The sequence below is a fragment of the Leucopleurus acutus genome (assembly GCF_964270905.1).
Source record: "Leucopleurus acutus genome assembly, chromosome: X".
Lineage (NCBI taxonomy): Eukaryota > Metazoa > Chordata > Mammalia > Artiodactyla > Delphinidae > Leucopleurus > Leucopleurus acutus.
In genome coordinates this window covers 1,215,877-1,234,532 of record NC_139148.1, presented here as the reverse complement: position 1 = coordinate 1,234,532, position 18,656 = coordinate 1,215,877, and positions in this window count along the sequence as shown.

Here is an 18,656-nt window from a genome sequence, read left to right as displayed (position 1 = left end):
CAGTCTTGGGTTCCATGCATAGACCATCAAGTGACCTTCCACAAGGGGGCCAAGGACACAATGGGGAAAGGACAGTCTTGTCAACAAACGGTGTTGGGAAAACTGGATATCCGCATGCCAAAGAATGAAACTGGACCCTTATCGCATGCCATACACAAAAATTAACTCAAAATGTAGTAAGACTTCAGCGTCCCATCTGAAAAGCCTAAAACACCTAAAAGAAAACATACAGGAAGAGTTTCTTGGCAGCAGTGATTTCATAGATCTGACCCCAAAAGCACAGGCAACAAAAGCAAAAAATAGACAAATGGGATTGCAACAAACTAAAAACACTTCTGCATAGCAAGGGAAACAAAGCATACAGCAAAGAGACAGTGTCTCTGCAGAATGGGAGACAATATTTGCAATCTGCACATCTGATACTATAGAGCGTTTGGACAGACGAGATGCCCTTTAAAAGCTTCAGTGACTGCAAAGTGGGTTGGGAGGTTCTGCCTTGTAACAGATGTTCCGGATTGCTGGTTTTTCCGTCTCGAGCAATTTGTCTTAATTATGCAAGTAAATTAGCTCAATGTTACCTCTTACTGAAAGATGCAAGCTTTATTATTATGTGATTTCTAGTCCCCTAGGGGTGTAACTACGGCTCTAGGAAATTGGTTGATTTTTCAGACGGTTGGTGGGATTTCGTTTATTCTCTGGAGAACCCTTCCCATCTGTGCTCCTATCTGGAAAATTCAAATATTTTTTGTTGTCTACACGGTACTCAGCACTCTTGAGGCAAACCTCCCAGCTCCCCTGAGCCACTGCCCAAGTTTTGCAAATCAGATTCTGTTTTGGAGAACCGTCTGGAGCTCTAAAGGGTTTTTTCATCTACTTTCCTTTAAAATTCTCTGAACAGGCTTATGCCTGCACCAAAGTCACACTCAGGGAGCTTCTAATAGGCGACTTGGTGCGTTGTTTTTTTTGTAAATGAGTTTGGCAGACAGCAGGTTCATTTCCCCAGAGCTGTGCAGCTTATGGCCCTGCGTTTGCAGGCACCCATCACAGCACTGGAGAGTCATGGACAGAAGCCCCCATCCTCCTGCTTTCACAGAGAGAAGACGGTCCCTGCTGAGAGCCAACATTAGTCTGAGCACAGTAGAAAAACAAGGAGGTGGGCACCTTTCCAGGTAATTAAATCTGTGCAGAAAACTCCAAAACCTAATTGAGGCTGTAAACTCTGTTTTGGTTGTTATTTGTAATCAATCCACCCTGGCATTTCCTGTCAACGTTGCGTATGGAGGCATACTCCCAAAATGTTCTCTCAGTTATTTAGAAAGGAAAAGGTCACTCTTTCAAAATTTTTATTTTTTTAGTTGAAGTATAGTTGCTGTACCATATTATATAAGTTACAGGTGTATAATATAGTGATTCACAATTTTTAAAGGTTATACTCAATTTGTAGTTATAAAATACTGGCTGTATTCCCTGTGTGTGCTGTAGAAAATATTCTTGTAGCTTACTGATTTCACACATAGTAGTTTGTACCTCTTACTCCCCTCCCCCATCTTGCCCCTCCCCCTTCCCTCTCCACACTGGGAACCACTGGTTTGTTCTCTATATCTGTGAGTCTGCTTCTTTTTAGTTATATTCACTAGTTTGTTGTATTTTCTTAGATTCCCCATATAAGTGATATCATATAGTATTTGTCTTTCTCTGTCTGACTTATTTCACTAACATAATGTCCTCCAAGTCCATTCATGTTGCTGCAAATGGCAAATTTTCATTCTTTTTTATGGCTGAGTAGTACTCCATTGTATATATGCACCACATCTTCTTTATCCATTCATCTGTTGATGGACACTTAGGTTGCTTCCACATCTTGGCTATTGTATAAATAATGCTGCTATGAACATTGGGGTGCATGTATCTTTTCAAACCAAAAATTTTAGCGTAAAGATCTAGAATTCTGCATTTTATTTCTTTTCTAATCAAACATTACATGTATTTTTTAAGTTGGAATATAGTTGCTTTACAATGTTATGTTAGTTTCTGCTGTACAATGAAGTGAATCAGCTATATGTACACCTATATCCCCTCCCTCTTGGACCTCCCACATCCCATCCCACCCAGTTGGGTCATCACAGAGCCCTGAGCTGAGCTCCCTGTGCTATACTGCAGGTGCCCACTAGCTATCTGTTTTACACATGGTAGTGTATATATGTCAATCCTAATCTCCCAATTCATCCCACCCTCCTGTTTTCCCCCCATGTCAACACATTCATTCTCTACATCTGCATCTCTATTCTTGCCCTGCCAATAGGTTCATCTGTACCATTTTTCTAGATTCCAAATATATGCATTAATATATGATAATTTTTTTCTTTCTTCACTCTGTATGACAGACTCTAGGTCCATCCACATGTCTATAAATGACCCAATTTCATTCTTTTTATGGCTGAGTAATATTCTATTGTATATATGTACCACATCTTCTTTAACCATTCAACTGTTGATGGACATTTAGGTTGCTTCCATGACCTGGCTATTGTAAATAGTGCTACAGTGAATATTGGGGTGCATGTGTCTTTTTGAATTGTGGTTTTCTCTGGGTATATGCCCAGGAGTGGGATTGCTGGGTCATATGGTGGCTCTATTTTTAGGTTTTGAGGAACCTTCATACTGTTTTCCATACTGGCTGCACCAACTTACATTCCCACCAACAGTGTGGGAGGGTTCCCTTTTCTCCACACCCTTCCCGGCATTTGTTGGTTGTAGATTTCTGATGATGCCCGTTCTGACCGGCATGAGGGGATACCTCACTGTAGTTTCGATTTGCATTTCTCTAATAATTAGTGATGTTGAGTGTCTTTTCATGTGCCTTTTCGCCATCTCTATGTCTTCTTTGGAGAAATGTCTATTTAGGTCTTCTGCTCATTTATGGATTGTTTGTTTTTTTTTTTTTTAAATATTGAGCTTCATGAGCTGTTTGTACATTTTGGAGATTAATCCTTTGTCAGTTGCTTCATTTGCAAATATTTTCTCCTATTCTGAGGGTTGTCTTTACATCTTGTTTATTTCCTTTGCTGTGCAGAAGCTTTTAAGTTAATTAGGTCCCATTTGTTTATTTTTATTTTCATTACTTCAGGAGGTGGATCAAAAAAGATCTTGCTGTGATTTATGTCAGAGTGTTTTTCCTATATTTTCCTCTAAGAGTTTTATAGTGTCTGGTCTTACATTTAGGTCTTTAATCCATTTTGAGTTTATTTTTGTGTATGGTCTTAGGGACTGTTCTAATTTCATTCTTTTACATGTGGCTGTCCAGTTTTCCCAGCACCACTTATTGAAGAGACTGTCTTTTCTCCATTGTATATTCTTGCCTTCTTTGTCATAGATTAGGTGACCATATGTGCCTGGGTTTATCTCTGGGCTTTCTATCCTGTTCCGTTGATCTATATTTCTGTGTTTGTGCCAGTACCATACTGTCTTGATTACTGTAGCTTTGTAGTATAGTCTGAAGTCAGGGAGCCTGATTCCTCCAACTTTGTTTTTCTTTCTCAAGATTGGCTATTCAGGGTCTTTTGTGTTTCCATACAAATTGTAACATTTTTTGTTCTACTTCTGTGAACAGTGCCATTGATAATTTGATAGGAATTGCATTGAATCTGTAGATTGCTTTGGGTAGTATAGTCATTTTCACAATATTGATTCTTCCAATCCAAGAACATGGAATATCTCTCCATCTGTTTGTGTCATCTGTGAGTTCTTCCATCAGTGTTTTATAGTTTTCTGAGTACAGTTCTTTTGCCTGTGTAGGTAGGCTTATTCCTAGGTATTTTGTTCTTTTTGTTGCAATGGTAAATGGGATTGTTTTTTTAATTTCTCTTTCTGATCTTTTGTTTTGTTAGAGTATAGGAATGCAAGAGATTTGTGTGCATTAATTTTGTATCCTGCAGCTTTACCAAATTCATTGATTAGTTCTGGTCGTTTTCTGGTGGCACATTTAGGATTTTTTATGTATAGTATCATGTCATCTGCGAACAGTGACAATTTTCTTCTTTTCCAATTTGTATTCCTTTTATTTCTTTTTCTTCTCTGATTACTGTGGCTAGGACTTCCAAAACTATTTTGAATAATAGTGACAAGAGTGGACGTCTTTGTCTTGTTCCTGATCTTAGAGGAAATGCTTTCAGCTTTTCTCTCTTGAGGAAGATGTTAGCTGTGGGTTTGTCATACATGGGCTTTATTATGTTGAGGTAGTTCCTTCTGTGCCCACTTTCTGGAGAGTTTTAATCATAAATTGGTGTTGAATTTTGTCAAAAGCTTTTTCTGCATCTATTGAGATGATCATATGGTTTTTATTCCTTAATTTGTTAATATGGTGTATCACATTGATTGATTTGTGTATATTGAAGAATCGTTTGCATCCCTGGGATAAATCCCACTTGATCATGGTGTATGATCCTTTTAATGTTTTGTTAGATCCTGTTTGCTAGTATTTTGTTGAGGATTTCTGCATCTATGTTCATCAGTTATATTGGTCTGTAATTTTCTTTTTTTGTAGTATTTCTGTCTGGTTTTGATATCAGGGTGATGGTGGCCTCGTAGAATGAGTTTGTGAGTGTTCCTTCTGCAATTTTTTGGAGGAGTTTGAGAAGGATGGGTGTTAGCTCGTCTCGAAATGTTTGATAGAATTCACCTGTGAAGCCATCTGCTCCTGGACTTTTGCTTGTTGGAAGATTTTTAATGACAGTTTTAATTTCACTGCTTGTGATAGGTCTGTTTATATTTTCTATTTCTTCCTGGTTCAGTTTTGAAGGTTTTACCTTTCTAAGAATTTGTCCATTTCTTCCAGGTTGTCCATTTTTATTGGCATAGAGCTGCTTGTAGTAGTCTCGTCTGATCCTGTGTATTTCTGTCGTATCAGTTATAATGTCTCCTTTTTCATTTCTAATTTTATTGATTTGCATCTTCTCCCTTTTTTTTCTTGATGAGTCTGGCTAAAGGTTTTCGATTTTGATAATCTTCTTCAAGGAGCAATTTTATTGACCTTTGCTGTTATTTTCTTCATTTCTGTGTCATTTGTGGGGTTTTTTGTTGTTGTTGTTCTTTCTCTAGTTGCTTTAGGTGTAGGGTTAGATTGTTTATTTGAGATTTTTCTTGTTTCTTGAGGTGAGGTTGAATTGCTATAAACTTCCCTCTTAGAGCTGCTTTTGCTGCATCCCATAGGTTTTGGGTCATCGTGTTTTCATTGTCATTTGTTTCTATGAATTTTTAAATTTCCTCTTTGATTTCTTCAGTGATTTATTGGTTATTTATTAGTGTATTGTTTAGTCTCCCTGTGTTTGTGTTTTTTACAGTTTTCTTCTTGTAATTGACTTCTAATGTCATAGCACTGTGGTCAGAAAAGATGCTTGATATGATTTCAAATTTCTTAAATTTTCCAAGGCTTGATTTGTGACCCAAGATGTGATCTGTCCTGGAGAATGTTCCATGTGCACTTGAGAAGAAATTCCATTCTTTCAGGTGGAATGTCCTATAAATATGAATTGAATCTATCTGGTCTATTGTGTCATTTAAAGCTTGTGTTTCCTTATTTATTTTCTGTTTGGATAATCTTTCCATTGGTGTAAGTGAGGTGTTAAAGTCCCCTACTACTATTATGTTACTGTCAATTTCCCCTTGTATGGATGTTAGCATTTGTCTTATGTATTGAGGTGCTCCTATGTTGGGTGCATAAATATTTACAATTGTCATATCTTCTCGGATTGATCCCTTGATCATTATGTAGTGTCCTTCCTTGCCTCTTGTAACAGTTTTTATTTTAACGTCTATTTTATCGGATAAAAGTATTGCTACTCCAGCTTTCTTTTGATTTCTATTTGCATGGAATATCTTTTTCCATCCCCTCACTTTCAGTCTGTATGTGTCCCTAGGTCTGAAGTGGGTCTCTTATAGATAGCATATATACATACGGGTCTTGTTTTTTTGTATCCATTCAGCCAGTCTAGGTCTTTTGGTTGGAGCATTTAACCCATTTACATTCAAGGTACTTAATTGATATGTATGTTCCTATTACCATTTTCTTAATTGTTTTTGGCTTGTTTTTGTGGGGCTTCTCTTGTGTTTCCTGCCTAGAGAAGTTCCTTTAGCATTTGTTGTAGAGCTGGTTTGGTGGTGCTGAATTCTCTTCGCTTTTGCTTGTCTGAAAAGCTTTGATTTCTCCATCGGATCTGAATGAGATCCTTGCCGGGTAGAGTAATATTGGTTGTAGGTTCTTCCCTTCCATCACTTTAAATATGTCCTGCCACTCCCTCTGGCTTGCAGAGTTTCTGCTGAAAGATCAGCTGTTAACCTTATGGGGATTCCCTTGTATGTTATTTGTTGCTTTTCCCTTGCTGCTTTTAATATTTTTTCTTTGAATTTAATTTTTGTTAGTTTGACTAATATGTGTCTTGGCGTGTTTCTCCTTGGGTTTATCCTGTATGGGACTCTCTGCACTTCCTGGACTTGATTAACTATTTCCTTTCCCATGCTAGGGAAGTTTTCCACTATAATCTCTTCAAATATTTTCTCAGACCCTTTCTTTTCCCCTTCTTCTTCTGGGACCCCTATCATTTGAATGTTGGTGTGTTTTGTGTTGTCCCAGAGGTCTCTGAGACTGTCCTCAGTTCTTTTCATCCTTTTTTTATTCTGCTCTGTGGCAGTTACTTCCACCATTTTAATCTTCCAGCTCACTTATCCGTTCTTCTGCCTCTTGATTCCTTCTAGAGTATTTTTCATTTAAGTTATTGTGTTGTTCATCTCTGTTTGTTTGTTCTTTAGTTCTTCTAGGTCCTTGTTAAATATTTCTTGTATTTTCTCGATCCGTGCCTCCATTCTCTTTCCGAGATTTTGCATCATCTTTACTATCATTTCTCTGAATTCTTTTTCAGGTAGGTTGCCTATTTCTTCTTCCTCTATTTGGTCTTGTAGGTTTTTACCTTGCTCCTTCATCTATAACATTTTTTTTGTCGTCTCATTTTTTTGGATGGGTCAGGCTGTATTCCTCTCTTATTGGTTGTTTGGCCTGAGGCCTCCAGCACTGGAGTTTGCAGGCAGTTGGATGGAGCCGGGTCTTGGTGCCGAGATGAGGACCTCCGGGAGACCTCACTTTGCTTAATATTCCCTGGGGTTTGAGGTTCTCTGTTAGTCCAGCAGTTTGTACATGGCACTCCCACCACAGGGGCTCAGGCCCTACCCCCAGCCTGGGAACCAAGATCCCGCAAGCCACGTGGCGTGGCAAAAGAAAGAAAAAAAGGGACAAACGAAAAAGGGCAGAACGATAACAAAGAATAAGAAATAAAATAAAATTAGAAACATAAAAAATATATTAGAAAAAGTAAAAGTGAAAATGAAACAGCAACAACAAAGCAAAACAGAACCACAACAGCGGAAAAAAAACCAAAAAGGCCGGAGGAGGCCCTGGGGGAGAGAGAGGGGGCTTGGACCCAGGACGCACATGGCCAGAGGGGCTCCAGGGGGCAGGGCTTCAGGCCCGGGATCCCAGCTGGCTCGCCAGGGCCGAGCAGGCAGGGGAGATGCTGGCCTTGTTCCCCTCTGATCCTCCAGTCCCCTGACGGTCTCTCCCCGTCCCCGCTGATCCCCTCACCGTGAGTGGGCCTTTCTGAGGGTGGGAACCCCTCCCCTCTCCCAGCCATCCCTCAGGGACACCAGTCCCATCCTGCCTCCACGTTTCATACCCCCACTCCTTCCCCTCCACATCCTTCCCAGTCATGCGGGGATTCCTCCCATCTCCTTAGGGGTCTGAGGTCCCCCAGCAGCGCCTAGTAGGTGCCCTGGTAACGAGGAGACGCAAACTCCACATCCTCCTACTCTGCCATCTTCACCCCGCCCCCTGCAATAGAATTCTGCATTTTAAATCACAGGAGGCATGCTTGGAAAATTATGACTAGGTCTTCCCGCTTTGATAAATGCTTGGACATTTTATGATTGTCACCCCTGGAGCCAAGCTAATCTGTTCCAGTTTTCTTAGAAATATTCCAATTTCTGATTTGCAAATGGAAAATCAGGCTAGCAATGCTTCTGCCTTTGGGTAAGAGAGATGGATGTCAGGATGTCAGAATTTCCTCCAACTGTCCTTTTTCTTTGACTCTGGTTTTGAACTTGGAAAATGTAGCCCAAGACAAATAGGGAAATGTGAGTAAGAGTTAGTCAATTTATAGATTTTCAAAGTATCAGCAAAGGTAAATGAAAGAATCCGTTTCCAGCATGGGAAGCAGGCAGATTTTATGAAAGATTGGATGTAACTAGGATTAGTTTTATGAGATCTTTTGTGGTTAGTCCCCAACCATATTTTTATAAGTCAGTATGAAAACCTCCACCTGTCATGAACTGTGTTTTCCTGTGATAATTCCAAATGTGCGTCCATTCAGGATATCTCAGCTGTGGGTTGACGTATATTATCCTGTCGTGGGATAGTGGAGGATCCGGCAGGAAGCAGTCGACATGTTTTCTAGTTTCCGGTCATCCCATCCTGGGTCACTCGCTGTTCTCTGCTGTATCTACACCAACCCAATATTAATGCCTGTAAGATACTCACTTTTAGGTAGAATTAGAAAAAAAACCCCACAAATACAGCGAAAAGATCAGCATAAACCAGGAGTGGGACAGGACTTGAATTCCACCAACTGCCACCCACATGGAAACTTCCAAGGAGCACCAACCCCCTTGATTTTCAAATGCATTCTAATTTATTCTGCTTTCTGAAGAGCATGAGCGAGAATGAATCTTCTGGGCTTCCCTGGTGGCGCAGTGGTTGAGAGTCCGCCTGCCGATGCAGGGGACACGGGTTCGTGCCCCGGCCCGGGAAGATCCCACGTGCCGTGGAGCGGCTGCGCCCGTGAGCCATGGCCGCTGAGCCTGCGCGTCCAGAGCCTGTGCTCCGCAGCGGGAGAGGCCACAGCAGTGAGAGGCCCGCGTACCACAAAAAAACCAAGATGAGCGTAAAGAGGAACTGGGCATGGCCATTAAGATGGCCACTGTTTATAAAAATAGAAAATGGCAAGTGTTGGCGAGGATGTAGGGAAGCGGGGGTCCCTGTGCACTGTCGGTGGGTATATAAATGGTGCAGCTGCTGCGGGAAACAGTGTGGCAGCGCCTCAAAAATTAAAAATAGAATTACCATAGGATCCAGCAATTCTAATTCTGGGTGTACACCTGAAAGAATTGAAAGTAGAGTCATGAAGAGAGATTTGCACACCCATGTTCATAGCAGCAGAATTCACAGCAGCTAAAATGTGCAAACAACCCCAGCGTCCATGGAGGGGTGAATGGATAAGTAAAATGTGGTCCCTCCGTGCAAGGGAATATGATTCAGTCTTTAAAAAGGAAGGACGTTCTGTCACAGGCTACAGCATGGGTGAACCTTGAGGACATGATACTGAGTGAAATAAGCCAGACACAGAAGGACAAATACTGTTTGATTCCACTCCTATGAGGTCCTTGGAGGAGTCAAGTTCACAGTGACAGAAAGTAGGGGCTGGGGGAGGGGGATGCGGTTTGAGTGTTCAATGGCGACACCTTCCGTTTTCCAAGAAGGATGAGTTCTGGAGATGGGTGATGGTGATGGTTGCAAAACCGTGTGACTGTACTTAATGCCACTGAACCATATGTTTTTAAATGGCTGAAATGGCACTTTTTTCCCACCAATCCAGAGTTTGTTTGTTTTTTTTTAATTTTATATTGGAGTAAAGTTGATTTACAATGGTGTGTTAGTTTCAGGGGTACAGCAAAGTGAATCAGTTATACATATATGTATCCATTCTTTTTCAGATTTCTTTCCCATATAAGTTATTACAGAATATTGAGAGAGTTCCCTGTGCTATACAGTAGGTCCTTGTTATCTATTTCATAATAGTAGTGTGTATATGTCAGTCCCAAACTCCTAATTTATCACTCCCCTGCTCCCCGAGTTCCCTTTGGTAACCATAAGTTTGATTTCGAGTTCTGTGAATCTGTTTCTGTTTTCTAAATAAGTTCATTTGTATCATTTTTATTAGATTCCACATGTAAGTGATATCATATGATATTTGTCTTTGTCTTTGACTTACTTCGCTTAGTATGATAATCTCTGGGTCCATCCATGTTGCTGGAAATGGCATTATTTCATTCTTTTTATGGCTGAGTAATGTTCCATTGTATATATGTACCACATCTAAAAAGAAGGCGAATTCTGCCCACAAGAACGAAGTTGTAAAAACAGCTCTACCTTCCAGTGAAAATACAGACCTTAACAACCAGTGAAAATATGAAGTATGATCTACTCCACTCAGGGGGATTTCAACCCAATAGCCAGTAGGTGAAACATCTAATATGCTCATCATGTGAATCTCTCTGAATCACGCAGCACGTATGAGTGTGCGTAGTCGATATGACAAGATGGCATGTGAGTGCGGAAGGATAATTATTTCACCTGCACAGTATAGTGTCTCGATCTCACAGGGCTGGAGAAAATGATTCAGGGTTAAGCCCCACTGAGATCATTAGTCTGTCTCGGGGCAGGAATATTTCACAGTAGAGGAATATTGGGGAAATTTTACAACACATTCTGTCCACAAAGCAAGCATCACTCTTTTGGGTAAGGGATGATGACCTCCCAGGTGGATCCTGGTAGTTGACTCTTTGACAGTCAAATAGGACAATTCTTCAGACGCAGGTGGCTCCCAAGATGAACCCAGATGGCAAATAGACACCTTCAACAAGTCTCCCACCTTCCCATCTGGTGGGGTCTTCTGGTGACAGATCATCTCCCTGTCCGATCACGTCTGTGATTGGCCCTTGTCCCTTCCTGTTTTCTGGATATAAAAGAAACATCAGTGGTCACCAACACATCAGTGTGATTATTTTAATAGATTTAGACAAACTCAAGTGGGACGGATGGTCCCAATCCCATTTTCTGACCAAAAGATGCTCAGAAGACTTGAGTCATCAACTATAAATCATCCATGACTAATATCATTAATGGTGGGAGAACCCTTCACAGAGAGAACTAGGGTCGCTCACCAAAAGAAAGGCAGCGGCACTGCCTTTGGATAAGGCAAAACCCACAAAAGCCCACCACACCTCAGTGTCTTAGCTCAAGATGCCGTAACAAGATGCCAGAGGGTGGGTAGCTTAAACAAAAGTAATTGATGTTCTCACAGTTCTGGAAGCTAGATGTCCAAGGTCGTGGTGTGGGCAGATTCAGTTCCTGGTGAGGCTCTCTTCCTGGCTTACACATGGCATCCTTCTTGCTGTGTCCTCACATGGTAGAGAGAGAGATCTGGTCTCTTTCTCTTCTTGCAAGGTCAGTAATCCCATCACGGGGGCTCCACCCTCAAGATCTCATCTACCTCCAATCACCTCCCAAACACCACCTCCTAACACCATCCTGCTGGGGGCAGGGCTTCCACACAGGAATTTTGGGTGAGGGACACAATTTAGTCCCTACAACCCATCCTGGTACATAGCATCGTTCCGTTGCTCAAACCAAAAGGGAAGCTTGGTTCTTCCTCCTTCCCCATATTTCATCCACTCTCAGGCTTTGCTCATTCTATCCATGACAGACATGTCCAGGTATCCCCATCATGGCAGCCACCAGCCCAGACCCAGACACATTCATGAACCTGGACCACAGCCTTAGTTTCCTAAGCATCCTACCTTTGGTCACCGTTCTCCCACGCACACTCCAGGCAGCTGCGTCTCCAGCTCCTCAGCCTCACCTCCACCTGCACAGCCTTACCTCCAAGCCACAGACTCTAAACTCTCCATCTCCCCACCGTATCCTACAAGACCCAGGGTGATCTTCTGGGGCGTCAGTCTCCCCATCCCAGCCCGCTCTCTCACCTGCCCTCCTCCTTTCAGGCCCACCAAGCTCCTTTCTCTTCTTTAACCCACGGGTCCTCAGTGGTCTCCTGTGCTCCTTTCCTGGCTGTTCATTCCTTCTCGGGCTTCAAGAGGAATGTCACCCCCTCAGAGAGACGTGCTCTGATTTTTCCATTCACAGGGACCTCTCCCACCATCTGTATACTTCCGCAAGACACATATCAGATTCTTTTTTTTAAATTTTTTAAATTTAATTTTATTTATTTATTTTGGTTGCGTTGGGTCTTCGTTGTGGTGCACGGGCTTTCTCTAGTTGTGTCGAGAGGGGGCTACTCTTCGTTTCTTCGTTGCGGTGCGCGGGCTTCTCATTGCGGTGGTTTCTCTTGTTGCGGAGCACAGGTTCTAGGCATGCGGGCTTCAGTAGTTGTGGCACGTGGGCTCAGTAGTTGTAGCTCATGGGCTCTAGAGCGCAGGCTCAGTAGTTGTGACACACGGGCTTAGTTTCTCCGTGGCGTATGGGATCTTCTTGGACCAGGGCTCGAACCTGTGTCCCCTGCATTGGCAGGTGGATTCTTAACCATGGCGCCACCAGGGAAGTCCCCATATCAGATTCTTTAGTTCTTCATTTCTTTTTTCTGGTCACCGTTTATCCCTCCTAGTACAATGGATGTTCCCTGGGAGCAGGGAGAATTTCCAATGGGAGACTGTCCACACCTCCCAGGACCTGCCTCACAAAGAAGCGAAATGTGTTAGGTGGATGAGAGAGGGGATGACCGTTCTCACCTGCCTCCCATCCCTACAAGCAGAATCTCCTCCCCCCAGGATGTCTTCCACCTTCTCCTCCCCTGAGGAGCTGCCCATCCCCCAAGGCTGACCCACAGAGCAGAATCTTATCAAGACTGTGACTTACTCCTACATGTCCAAACTCCAATTAAAATGACTAATAGGGGTTCAGAGAGGGAGAAATCAATGTCATGTCTAAAAAAACAGGAGCTAGGGCTTCCCTGGTGGCGCAGGGAGTCCGCCTGCCGATGCAGGGGACACGGGTTCGTGCCCCGGTCTGGGAAGATCCCACATGCCGCGGAGCGGCTGGGCCCGTGAGCCATGGCCGCTGAGCCTGCGCGTCCGGAGCCTGTGCTCCGCAACGGGAGAGCCCGCAGCAGTGAGAGGCCCGCGTTCCCAAAAAAAAAATGAGATTCAAAAGATTTATGAGATTCAGAGGAAACTGGCATATTTGATTCTAAGAAATAAACTGAGGTAAACTGGTGCGCATGCAATAGATAAACATGATTTGCTGAGTTTAAAGCACTAATGCAGGCACTTTGCACTGTGAGGAATCAAATGTGGGCGAAGTAGAAAACTGGCGAGGAAAAAATCTTCCCAGCATGCAGAGGAAAGTTTAAAATGCTCAAGGGAAAAAGATCAATTTTGAGACATGAAGAAGAATCGCCAAAGCCAATCTGTGAAAAAGGGTTTCCTACAAAGGAATATGGCATAGACGGACCAGAAGCACTAGTTATAGAAATGATAGAAGGTAAATGTCTTAAGCGCAAGAAATAGAAAAATGACTACATACTGACTTCTCAGTGAAAAATTGAAAGAAAACCAATTCTAGACATGCTCTGGTAGCATTGTCAAACAAGATAAAGAATACTCTATAAGTGCTCATGGAAAGATAAAAATAACAGAAGAGCCAGTACTGGTTTGGCTTCATTTCATCTCAGCCACAAGAAATGACACAATGTTATTGGACCTTCAAGCACTGATGAGGGGAAAAATGTCATTATGAAAAATTCCAGGGCTTCCCTGGTGGTGCAGTGGTTGAGAGTCCGCCTGCCGATGCAGGGGACACGGGTTCGTGCCCCGGTCCGGGAAGATCCTACATGCCGCGGAGCAGCTGGGCCCGTGAGCCATGGCTGCTGAGCCTGCGTCTGGAGCCTGTGCTCCGCAGCGGGAGAGGCCACAACAGTGAGAGGCCCACGTACCGCAAAAAAAAAAAAAAAAAAAAAAAAAAAAAAAAATTCCACAGTGAAACCATTATAGAATTATCTATTGCTCCCAAAGTAGTGTTAATTTTCAATACCGTTAATACAATTAACTATATTCTACTCGGTAACCGTGCAGTGCTGCAGACTCAGGTGGTGGAGAGGAAACCACTTTCTAAGTAAATGAATGAATCCTGCAGCCAGATAGATTTACCCCCTAAATCGAACATTTTTTGTGTTATGCAAATTATTTGCCTCCAGAGCAGTTAGAAAGTGTAAAGAGGGGATGATTCTTGATCCACACTTCAAAAAGACATCAAAAACCAGAAAGCAAAACAGATGAGGATTTTCAAAAGTTTTTCAAAAATCAGGTCATAGCCAAGTCATCCTTGTTTTCCAATCTATCAAGCTGTGGAACAGGGATAAAACATCTTTAATAGGATTTTCTGATGATGACTAAATAATTTGTATAGTCTCCTCTGAGGGACAAAATCAACATGAGTTGACTGTAATGTGTTTGATCCTTTCCTCTGTAGATTGGTGCTCCTTAAAGAGGGGGACACGTCTTCCCACATGAAAATGTGGAATTGAAAACCTTTCTAAGAACTAAAGTATTGGCTAAAATCCTCAACTGGTATGTGCTCCAAAGAAAAAGTTACAATTGTGTGGGAAGGAGATCTATCTAAGACGGGATAGTCTAAGAACCGGGCATCCATGAATCTGCTGAAACGTTTTTTTCCTTTTCATCATTTCAGACACTCAGGAGGGTCGCTCGACTTTCTGGAAGACCCTATTGGATACGCAGAAAATGGAAGTGGGATGGTCCAAATCCACAGAGACGCACTCCCGTGCCATCTGTGGAATTGTTGACTCCGTCCCTGGTGAGTGCCCTTGTGCGTGTCAGCAAACGGTCTTAGTGCAAAATATGATTCTTAACCCTGACCTTGACCTACAGGTGTTGAGGGGATGAGGTAGGTAATCCCCTGCCGTATTAATCCTGGTGACCATCCTCTTCAGTGGGTCTTCCGAGACAGAGATTCAACTTAGAATTTCCCTGTGACATACTTTCTTGGGTCCAACTGGGACTCAGAACCAGGAGGGGGGGTACCATATGGCAGGGCCCCCTGAGGCCCATTTGGGTCTGAGTCATAGCTGGGTCAAGAGCAATTCAGCCAGTCCGTGGAGTCTTTGCTGCACATGAATTATATGTGAGAGTCAGGCACGAAATGAGAACAGAATGCAGTCAAATACTCGACCACGATATCTAGGATTTAAGCCCTGCTCAGGGCACAGGGCACGTCTTGACTTGCAGCACCTTCACTACGGCCCTTGAAGGAAGACAGCCTCTGGCCGATGTTTATAAATGAGAAAGTTGAGGCACACGCTTGAGTCAGCGTCAAGGTCACACAGTTTGTAAACGTGGAAGAGTCTGGATGCTAATTCAGACAGTATCAGGCGCAGGAAAAGGAAATGACTTGTATCTAAGTGTTGGGGCCGATGGTTAATTTCCAAACGTGGTCACCATCTATTGGAAAACCCCTAAGGTCTAGCATTTGAGAGATGGAGGGCAGAAATTCCTTCTAGGGAAGAAATACCCAGACCCCCTGGTGGAGAGTCATCTGGGTTCTGCTGGGAAGTGCCCAGGGAAGTGGTCACAGAACGCCGTGTAGCAGCAGCCAAGGTTCTCACCTCCCTGGTATCTGACTTGAGGGTCTTCCACCGGGAAGCAGTTAGGAGCTCCTCTTAATAGCAGAAGCTATGTCAGTAGTCGTCGTAGTGACAAAAATTGTCTCCTCAACCAGACTCTATCCGGCTCCCCTAAATTCTTCAGTGAGGTCTGATTTTTGGACTTTTGTGTACATTTCTGCATTGTCCAATTTTAGCAAGAGCCATGCTTAGTCGGTTTAACCAGAACCCACCCCCTTCATATCTGGTCATCACCATGTCTGGTCAACTTCGTATCTGCTCATCTCAATATCTGATTAGGTTCTTCATCCTGCACGCCCCACCCCCCCAGGTGACATCTAGTCACCCTTCCCTGTCTTCAGCAGGAATCCTGTGGGGTTAGTTTAGCCAGAATGCCCTCACCCCTAATTTTCCTGTTAGTAGTTTTCCATCCACTGACCCTCCCCTGCTCCGTGGCTGTAAATCCCCACTTGCCCGTGCTGCCTTTGCAGTTGAGTCTGGCTCTATACTGAGCTCTCTTTGCTCTATTGCAATAGTCCTGAATCAAGTCTGTGTTTACCACTTTTTCTGTCCTGCTCTGGCTTTTCTTTAACAGTAATAGTAATAATAGCAGTAGTAGTTGTTGTTGTAGCAATGATTGGAGTAGGAGTAGCAGTCATAGTAGCATTAGTAACAATCGTGGCAATAGTTGTTGTATTAGTAGTAACAATACTTGTAGTAGTTGTTATCCTAGCAGTAGTAACAAGAGTGGCAATAGTTGTAGTAGCAAATTGTAGTAGCCGTAGTAACAATAGGGGCAATAATTGTTGTAGTAGCAATAATTGTAGTCATTGTAGTAGCAATGCTAGTTATAGTAGTATCGATAGTTGTTACAGAAGTTGTAGTTGCGATACTTGTGCAAATAGTTGTAGTAGTATTTGAAGTAGTACCTATAGTTGCAGGAAGAGGAGGAGAAATAATTACAGAAGCAGTTTAGCAGTAGTAACAGCACTAGGTCCAGTAGTAATCATTGTCCTAGAGCTAGATGTTGTAGTATTTGTAGTTGTAGCCACAGGAACAATTGTAACACTAGTAACAGTGGTACTGGTAATTGTTATAATTGTAGTAGTAAATGTAATCGTTGTAGTAGTCATTGTAGTACCACTCATTGTTGTAATAATTGTCATTGTAGCACTAGTAATAATTACAGTAGTGTTTGTCATAGTAGCATTGTAGTAATTGTTAAAATTGTAGTCATAGCCATAATAGCTGTAGTGATGGTTGTAGTAGCACTAAGTGTAATCACTGTAGTTGGACCAGTAGGAATAATTGTAGCAGTGGTTGTAATAATAGTAGTTTCTGTAGCACGAGCAACTGTTGTAGTTGTGGTAGTAATAGGAGTTGTGATACTAATAGTTGTAGCAGTCATTGTAGCTGTAGCAATAATTGTCGTAGTTGTGATAGGAACAGCAGTAGCTGTCGTAGTCCTAGTAGTACCATTTGCTGTCACAGCAGTAGCTGTAGCCACAGCAATAATGGTACTAGTCGTCGTCGTCAGAATTGCTGTGCTTGTAATAATAATAGTAGCAGTTGTCGTGGCACTAATTGCTGTAGTCATTGTGGCGGTAGTCACAATCGTAGCAGCAGTGGTAGCAGTCGTGGTAGTAGTAGTAAGTGTTACAGTTGTGAGAGTAACCCTAAGAGTTGTAGTAGTAATTATACCAGTACTGATTGCTGTAATAGTTATAGCACTGGTAATAATTATAGTAGTGTTTGTAATCATAGTAGTTGTGGTAATTGTTGTAACTGCAGCAGTAAATGTAATAGTTGTAGTGGTGGTTGTAGGAGGGCTACCTTTTATAGCGGTAGCAACTGTTGTAGTTGTAGTAATAAGAGTTGTGACCGTAAGAGTTGTAGCAGTACTAATTGTAATAGCGGTGGGTGTAGCAGTAGCAAAAATGATAGTAGCCGTGACAGTAGTAGCTACTACAGTAGTGGCAGTCGTTGTTGGAGTCACTGGAATTGCTGTACTTGTAAGGATAATAACAGTAGCAGTTGTAGTACACATTGCTGTAGTCATTATAGTGGTAGGAACTTGTAGCAGCAGCAGTAGCAGTTGTAGCAGTAAATAGTACGGCTGTAGTAGTAAGCCTCATGGTTGTGGAAGTAGTTACAGTACTAATGGCTGCAGTCATCGTAGCAGCAGTCACAATCGTAGCAGCAGTAATGGTAGTAGTCGTTGTCGTAGTGATAAATGCTACAGTTGTAGTGGTAAATGCGATAGTTGGAGTAGCAGTTACACTAGCACTAGTCGCGGTACTCATTGTGGTCCTGCAGTAGTCTGCACGCCGTCATCACTAACAACGGTCCCGCGTGTAAGCTGTGCTGGGGGTCGGGTGCAGCCGTGGGAGTTCTCACCGGCTGAACTCAGTGGACCCTCGCCGTGCCTTTATGTGACCCGTCCCGGCCTCTGAGAGGCGGAGTGACCTGCCCAAGCTCGCACAGCTGGTACCAGGCACAGTCTCACCCCTGCATCTTCTGTGCTTGGCCCTGCTTAGGAGAGATAAGGAATTAAAACACACTTTCTAAAAAATAAAAATAAAAACCCAAAACTACACAAAAGGAGGCATGCTTTCTGTCTTCAAAGAATTCTCCACCGCTGAGGGCCATCACGCCCGGGGAGAAATGGGGCAAGAAATCACCTCCAAAGACGCGCACCTTCAAGATTACGGATGACACACACGTGTCCAGGAGAAAAGTCTACAGTTTTTGTTTGCTATGAAAGAGATGTTTGAGTCCAAGGATTGTGAGAAACCATTGAGAAACTGGTTAAACCGATGCCACCAGATGCATTCCTCCTCCTCGGGAGGCAGGGAGAGCCCACGGGAAAGCCGTTCCGCATTAGGGGTGAGCTGTCATCCAGATGTGCGCTCAGAGCAGCTTTGCAGCCTGAGGATGTTACAGCATCCGTGGGAGCTGAGCTCGTTTTCTAACCTCATGGGAGACCCGTCTGCATCACAATTCAGTACCCGGTGTTTGCAAGCAGCCCGCTCGCAGACCTCCCACCCCCTCCCCTGTGTGCTCTCTACAAGGTGAGCCTGGTCTCGTCTCGTTTGCTCTACCCGGTGCTATGAGTCCTGCAGGGCCGGCTCCTGAGGGAGT